The 8,759-nt window shown below is 39.9% G+C and overlaps 1 pseudogene; it reads right to left on the reverse strand.

Moving 5' to 3' along the window:
• Positions 1–1,248: 1,248 nt before the first annotated feature.
• Positions 1,249–1,874, reverse strand: LOC125352324 (annotated as a pseudogene).
• Positions 1,875–8,759: the final 6,885 nt, after the last annotated feature.

Genomic DNA, 8,759 nt, shown 5'->3' on the forward strand with positions numbered 1-8,759 from the left:
ACTGAGCTGACAGGGATTTGGGGAGAAATGTCACAAAGATGTGGAGTGTCCATCAGAATATATATAAGTTAATGTTAGTACCCATATTTTCAAGAGTTGCTGGGTAAAGAGGTGATGGTCTCTATGTGCATTTGGAAGGTAATAACTCAGTGCATTTCAAGGTGTGTGCATTAAAAAGCCATTTGTTTCCTAACTAAAGACATAAACCGCTGCTCCACAACTTTTTCATAATTTGATTTCTACAAAGACATATATTAGAGGATAGTTTAAAAGGCTGGGGAGGAATTGGATGCTGGTGGCTCATGCCTGTGATCCTAGCTATTCAGTAGTCTGAGATATGAGGGTCACAGTTTGAAGCCAGCCCAGGCAGCAAAGTACACGAGACTTAAATAAAAATTTAAATTCTGTGTGTGTGTGTGTGTGTGTGTGCACGCGTGCACGCGCGCCAGTCCTACAGCTTGAACTCAGGGCCTGGGTTCAGTCCCTGAGCGTTTGTGCTCAATGCTAATGCTCTACCACTTGAGGCATAGCTCCACATCTGGCTTTTTGTTAACTGGAGATCAGAACCTCATAGATTTTCCTGCCAGGGCGGTGTAGAACTATAATCCTCAGACCTCAGCCTCTTGAGTAGCTAAGATTATAGGCATGAGCCACTGGCATCTGGCCATGAAACTCTTATTCTCAATAAACTACCAGAAATATAGATGTGGAGCTGAGCCTCAAGTGGTAGAGCACTACCTTTGAGCAAAAGAAGCTCAGGGAAAGCACCCAGGCCCTGAGTTCAAGCCCCAGGACAGGTATACATACATGCACACAAAAGGCTGGGGAGGCTGGGTGTTGGGTGTCTTCCAGGCAGGGGCACAGCCTTAGTCCCTCAGGATGGGGCACTGTTATGGGTCCCAGCAGACAGGCATCATTGCACCATTGTTGACCAGCCTTGGCTTTACTTAGCACCACCTCCTCTCTTGAGGCCTTGAGGCCCCATTTTACGCCAGATTTTCACTAGAGGCTTCCTGTTCTTCCAAATGAAATTTATGATCATAGGCAATATATCATATTCCGGGGAGAACTGCGCCAAGATATGCTGCATGATCATTCCTGGATCATTCCTGTTGTATCCATGGTGATCAATGGCTTTCAGAGCATTCCTTTTTGTAGAGGAAAATGATGGTGAGCCTTCCATCTAGAATTTTAGTGCTGACCATTGAAAGCATGGTCACAATCACACCCTATGTACCACGTGAAAGGCTATCTTCCTGTAGTAACTTTACACACATAACTGACACAATTGGAAATAATACCCACTGACAAGTACCCTGCCATGAGCAGCACCTGAACCAGAATGTTTATGATGCCAGAATAAAAGCTCCACAAAATGCATGTATTTGCTTCCATGTGAAATAAGGAGAAAAGACTGAACGCCAACATCAACATTGGAGAACAAAGCCTGAGGCTGTATTTGATGTGAAATACCTGATCAGTGTCTATTGTAAAGAAGGTACTCTTCATAAACAGAATATAAAGACATTTGCAGCTATGATTCCTGACAGTCACTAGCTATCATTTAGGTTATTCTACCACTTGCTAATCTCCTTTCTGAGGTCTCCTTTTTTGTTGTGGCCTTCTGTTATCCAACCAATCAACTTTTAGGCCATCAAAATACCTCTGGACTCTAGATTCCAGTGACTCATAATACCAAACGGCAACTGAATCAAATGCACTACCTTCTTGGGTGATTTTCTAAATCCACACTTTTTGTTGAATAAAGAAGCTGAACCTGCAATCTTAGGGAGGAGGTCAGGGCAGTAGAGAGTTCCTTATAGATGCACCTGTGCCCACTGGCAGAGCCCACACCTGGCCCACAGCATCGCCATGCCATATTCCCAATCTCTTTCTCTCTCCTGTTTAAACAAAATGGCAGGCACTGTACGCAGAGACTGATGTCACTCGAAGTTCCATTTCTTACATATGATGTCATCCAGCAGGCAGAGCTGTCTGCCAATAATTGAGCATGCCTCTCGACGCCCGGTGTTGAGTATGTAGCTGGGACATTTTGGTTGGCATTCCTTGCTTTTAGTTTGTTAACTTTAGTCCCTTATGGCCTGTCTCACATTCTGCTTTTCCACTGAGGAGGAGTTCAGCTCAGTCCAGTGGGGTAGTGTGCATTACTTAGGTATGAGCCTGATGCCATATACTGCTGGTCATTTTATTTCTCTGGAATTAAAACTACAATATATTGAAATACTGTTGCTATTAGAGACATGGCAAAATGATCGGAAGGACCTTTGTCTTGTTGCCTTCACATCCTCGTGATTTGCCTCCTGATATGTAAGTGGATAGAGGGAAAAAGCTGGGTGAAGAGTGTCTTGTGGTGTCTGTTACTCATCTGAGCTCTTGGAATGGAGTTCAGGCTTTTGTTTTGATAGAGTAGGAAAGGCAGAAATTGATTGGAAATAGGCTCTGGATTGGGCTATTTCTTCCTGAAGTCAGAATGTGGAGCACCAAGTGAGAGAGTGTAGTCTCCTAGCTATGTTCACAATCCAGTGATATTCTGGTAGTGAATGGATATTCCCTGACTATTTCAAGTGTCAGTATTCAAGGTGATGTTTTGAGTAGTGGGAGGCTCCTTCAAGAAGCTGTCCTTCTCATCTTTAGGGTCAGCTGTGATAGGACAGGAAAAGTTGGAGGCCCACAGTGAGTGTGGCTGACAGAGTACTTCCTTTGGGGGCCTCAGGAAACACTGGGAGATACCTTGAGGAAGTTGAACAGTTCCCACCTGGTAAATTATTGGCATTAAAGAGAGCCTGCTGAAACTATTGTCATTTAAAAAACTTAGCTTTTAATAATAAAACATTTCTGAAGGAGGTTACAGGTTGATAGAACCACTTTCAGAGCATCCATTTAGGCTGAACTAGAATTCCAGGATAAGATGGCAGAATTAGTAGCCCAGAAGAAATTTTCCTAACTGAATTATTTGAAAGTATATATTTGTCTTTGGCCATACCACCCTGAACGTGCCTGATCTCATCTGAAAGTATATATTTGCAACCAAGCAATAGAATGACACTGCCCAATTTGAAAGGAAAGGGGAAAAATTGGAAAAAATAATATTAAGTGAAATGAGCCAGACCCAAAGAAACATAGATTCTATGCTTTCTCTCATTGGCAATGATAGTCCTAGCAGAGAATCACAATAGCTCAATTGCTATGCACATATGATTACATAAGATGATGCTAATTTAAATGAACTCCAAGATATGGAATCAAGAGATTTTTCATTGTTGTTATTCTTAATGTACTATGTGAATTTTTTTCTTCCCTATGGTTTATCCCCTGTTGCTACTGTATTTGATTTTGGTACCCTGGGTATTGTATATATGTTTATCTGAATTAGGGAAGGGAAGGGGAACATCAAAATGGTGAGACAAAGGATAAAGGGTGAACCAATGCAATAGTGATACCCACAAGACATTATGTTGGAAATTAACTGTACAACTGGAGGGATGGGCTTGGGGGAAGGAAGGTAGGAGAAAAATGAGAGAGAGGGTAACAAGTATGATAAGATATATGCTTACTACCTTACAAATATAACTGTAACCCCTCTGTACCTCAGCTTGACAATAAATTAAATTTAAAAAACACAAATATTCAAATTACCTAGATACAATTATTGACACACATGATTCTATTTTTGAAAAATCTTTCAAATAGAGATAGATCTTTGTGACAACTTGTAATGAGGTTAGTGATGTGAAATAATAGTGTGCCTTTCTTAGATGTGTTGGCTATTTTAAAAAGCTGTTCAGTTCAGAGACCTTTACTGACCTGTTTTCCCATTCCAAAATGTGTAATTGTTGGGATGAAATGAGAGATTGCTTATTAAGTGTCTAGCAAGATAGGCCACAAATAATTGGTAGTTTGCTCTTTCTCTGAATTACAAAGAACATTACTTCATATATCCTATAAAGGCAAGATTTCAGGTGTGGCATTCTGGTGTTTTGTTTTTTTTTAATGGAGACTTACTTGGTAAGATTTGTTTAGCAGTGTCTGGATTAAAGGAAGCTGAATGCATTGGTAAATGGTAGCCAGGTTTAGAGTCCCTTTCTTCCCACAAATCCTTCCTCTGAGAACTGGTCCCACGTGTAACTGCTAGTGATGAGCATATCTGAGCAGTATTATTCTGTGACTCATTCCCATAATTACAGAAGACTAGACCACAAATGGTCATATGGTTCAAATTGGGTCAACCTTTCTACTCTCCTAAGGTTTTGATTTTGGGCTCATGAGAGAGACTGAATACATTAGCTTGTTTTCCAAAACTCCAAGGCAAGAATTTGGAGACAGCAGTCCATTAAAGAGATGTCAGGAAACATCTGTATGGAAGTGGAGACAGAGAAGGAAATGACGTTCATAAGAGGAAATCACCAAGGAAACTGACCATTTGAAAATAAGGGTTTAATTCTATTAGGGGATTCTGGTAGCCAGTGCTGCATGGTTGAGAGCCAAGTTAAAAACCTTCTAAACATTCCTCTTTCTTTACCCCATAAGTAAAAGGTTTGGGTCATTCTTCTAAAATATGTCAGGTTGGGTATGAAAAACATTGAATGTAGATTTTTGTATGTGTAGAATTTTTTTCTCTGAAAGGAAAGGAGATAGATCTTCTTTATCAATTAATTCTCTCCAGAAAATAATAAAATATGTAAATAGCAAAAATATTTGCATATAATTATTTATTCCACTTATGAATATGACTCTATAAAGCAAATAGAATTATAAAAGTTCCAAATGGTATAAAATATTTCTCATGGGAAACTGATACTTAGGGGACTAGCAGGGCTGAGATTCAAACTTAGTGCTCTTTGATCATGTACTATGACCCTGTCAAATGTTTGCAGGTTGGCTGATTAAAATTGGGTCAGTGGAAAAGTGTATTTGAAGACTGAACAAGCTAGGAGTATTTAAAAAGATCACACACAATCACATATGATTGGAGAGGACAGGTGTCAGGCTGTGCTTGCATAAAGAGGAACTGACACTCCAAGTCAATCGAGCAATCACAGCAACACTCAGGGTGCTGTGGAGAAACAGCAGCTATATCTTGATTCTGGCAGGGCCAGAGTTACAGCTTGCATTTCTTCCCACAATCAGGGCTCACACCCATTATGGGCCCCATATGAAGTGGCTCCCTATTTCATAGAGAAATAGGAAATAGAGTCCCCAATGTAATTACTGAAGTTGAAGACTGGAAAAAGGAAAACAGCACTATAGAACTGAAGTTCCCATAAAATAAAGGCTAATACTAGAAATAAGATATAAGGGAATCTCTGTATGGGTCAGAGAGGGAGATATTGGGGAAATACTGAGAATATGGTAACATAAATATGAATTTTATTCCACAAACTCCCCAATCTTCAATGAAAGCAGTATTGTAGCTCTATGTTCTCTAGAACCCAATTTAACTGTTATTTTGTGCCATTTTCTTCTATACCAAGAGATACTTTGCTGTGCTTACTATTTGGATTTTTCCACACCCTGAACATTGATTCGATCTCTTTGAACCCAGGTCCAAATAGAAATTCTCAATGTAGTGGGTTACAAAGTCTCTTTGGGTTAGGATGTATCTGCTGCTCTTCTAGCCTTTATCTATAAATAAATCATCTGATGTTTAATTACTTTCTCATGCCCAGGACCAGCTGACTAAAAAGGGTAGAAAGCCTTACCTTATTCTACAGAAGTGAGAACCCTTCTTCTGGAGGTACTTGTGGGCAGTGGGGCCTAAGGCCTTGTGGATTGCTTTCTTGCCAATTGCAGTTTCAGTGGGACAGACATTCTTGGGCCTGTGAGCTCCATGCTTGATGTCCAAGCCATCTCTCTGAAACACAGAAAGGATTCCTGGGGCCTCTTCCCATTTCTCCCTCTTGCTTAGTTGGTTTAATATTTCAATCTGCCATCCATTGACAGGTATTAAGAACCTCCAGCCTGCTGTTTTTTTTTTTAAGCCATCCAGTGTGCACATTGTAACTACCACAAATGAGGGAAACTATGCAATCTATGTTTCTCTGAGTCTGGCTTACTTCATTTAAATATAATTTTTCTAAGACTTTCCATTTCCTTATGAAAGGAATAATATGATTAATTGTACAGGTCTCTAGGCATTCACACACAGAGATTACAAAGGAGGATATTCTTAGGAGAGGAACACAGTGGTGCAATGCCTATGTGCATCTGATTCTATAAAATATCATATATTGAAATGAACTCAATGAAATTGAAATAAGAGGGCTTTTCTTTGTTGCGGTTTTCTTTTCCGTTTGTCTTTTTTATTCATTTATCTGTTTGGGGGAGGGCAGGAGAGGGGCACAGAAATGGTGGGACAAAGGAAGAACAAATAAATGCAGCAGTGGTACTTACTAAACATGCTGAAAGTGAAGCATACAGTTATGGATGGGAATGGGAGGCAAGAACTGGGAGAGTGTGAGGAAAAGGGATGATATTATTCAAATAGAAATGTAGTCTCTTTCTCTGACTTATATAACTGTAACCCCTCTGTATAATATAATAGAATATACCTTTATGATAACAATAAAAAAATCATGACAAAGAAATAAAAAAGCCTGGCTAGATTTACCTTGAAACCCACTCAGAGTGTGCTGGGAGAAAAGTTTAGTGTGCCATGCATGTTTCAGGCAGGGCTGGTGCTCATGGTCTTCAGAATCTGCTTTTCCACATTGATTGGTTGCTGCCAATCTGTCAGTAGAACACAGGCCTTTTAATTTAGCCATGGTGAAGTGTGTGTAACTGAGCCCAGAGGACAAACACACGAAGCTATGCATGTTTGTTCCATCCTAGACACCCAGCCACCACTTCTCCCCCTTCTCCTTCTTGACTTAATTCTGTCATTGGAAAGTGAAAACAGAACTTCTACTCTGCCTTCTTTAGCCCAGTAATCCTTGGTGAAGGATTACTGCATCACCCTTTCTTCCCCAATGTAAACAGTACCAACCTTTTCATTTTAAGCATTGATTTGGGAGACAAACCAGTTTTCATTTCTGCTTTCAGGCTTGTCTAGGAAGTGTTATAAGACTTCAGGTTACACTCAGCAAGGCCGATGCCCAGTGGGTCGAAAGGCTATGCTGGGCTGGTCCCTTCTTCTCAGCTCTGATTCATTGATTTGATACGGTGTCTTTTGTTACTGCTGGAGTGGGGGCAGGGAAAACTTGGATTAATAAAGGCATGAAATAAAAGACATGTGGAAAATGTGGCAAATAATAAGGAAGGGTGTGGGGGTGAGGCATGGAGGGCTGAAGAAGCTCATTGTGTAAAAATGGAGGTTTCTGTGGTCTCTCTTGTGGTTTATTTGGGAGCTGGGGGGAAATCATGGCATATGTACTTCCAGAAATTCACTGAGGAAAGTCAGCTGATGGATTTCCAAATGAAAAGTCGTGTGTGAGAAATGAGTTTCCAGGTGTGGATGGCCATTTAATTTAAATTTTTTCCCCTTCTGGCTAGTGTTGCCACAAGTATGCTTTTTATAATGTAGAGAATGTGTTGCTGGTGTCACTCATGTGAAGCATTTGGGATTCTGTGTAGTATGTAGTAAAAGACTCACTTGCCCTAGCAAAGGCCCTCTTCAAGGATTCTGTAATTCTATTAGGAGACATGGAAACTCTCTGGAGAGTGCTGAAGAACTTGATACTATTCTATGGAATTAATATCTCCCATAAAACGGTTAACTTGAAATATAAATGTTGCTTTTATTATTGTATTAGTGTTGCTTTTTTTTTGCTGCTTGAAGGCTATGAGGAAACAAAATAACAAATCTTTTCCTTGCTGGTTGAACACAATCACTGCATTCTAGTCACTGTGGTTTGACTACCTCTGTTATCATCAAACCACAGTAATGGATTTGAGCTCAGTTTTGTTTTATATTACACACACACACACACACACACACACACACACACACACATTTTCCCTCTGAAATTATATGACAAGACACAAGTTAACTTCCAGTACATGGTGCAGTGAAATGCCCACTTTAATCACAATTCAATTTCATTATTTTCAGTGGCATCATTCGATAGAAACTCCTTCAGCATGTACTGGCACGTACCAGAACCTCAAATCTAACAGCATCATGTAACAGTTTTTACCCCAAAGCCTCCTTATAAGATGTTCTCAATTGCTGCTGCAACACTAACCCTTGCCCTCCTGTTTTCACTACCAGCCAACCAAACAAAAGTCCTATTCAATTTGATTTTGAAACACAGAAAGCACGACCATTGTCCAAGATTCACAACAGTGTCCACTCGCTACGTATTTAGAAATGATTTTTTCCTTAGAATGTATCTTTGTGCCATCTCATGCTTGTATTTGCTTGCTGTAACAAAAATAATGTACCATTTCAGGGATTTAAAAGCCATATCAAAGGCCAATCTTTTTTTAAAATAATGTCCAGCCTACTAGAATGTTATGTAAGGAAGAGTATTCACATACGTTTGTGTATATGCCTGAACTTTCCAGTTCCTCTTCTCAGGTTTTCATACTTACCCTTCAGGTAGAATTAAAAAAGCACAAATTAGAAAGGAAGGGTAAAGAGCAAAGCTGACTAATGCCGTCACCAAGTGAATGAGTTGGGATGTAAACTCTCTCCAGAGGCTGGAATAAAATGGAGAAGGAATCCCATATTACTTGTTCGTTCTTACAAGAGAAAAAAAGGTAAAGGATTTGCTAGGAGAAACAGCACATTTTCTCGGCTT

Source organism: Perognathus longimembris, chromosome 1, assembly GCF_023159225.1.
Source record: "Perognathus longimembris pacificus isolate PPM17 chromosome 1, ASM2315922v1, whole genome shotgun sequence".
NCBI lineage: Eukaryota > Metazoa > Chordata > Mammalia > Rodentia > Heteromyidae > Perognathus > Perognathus longimembris.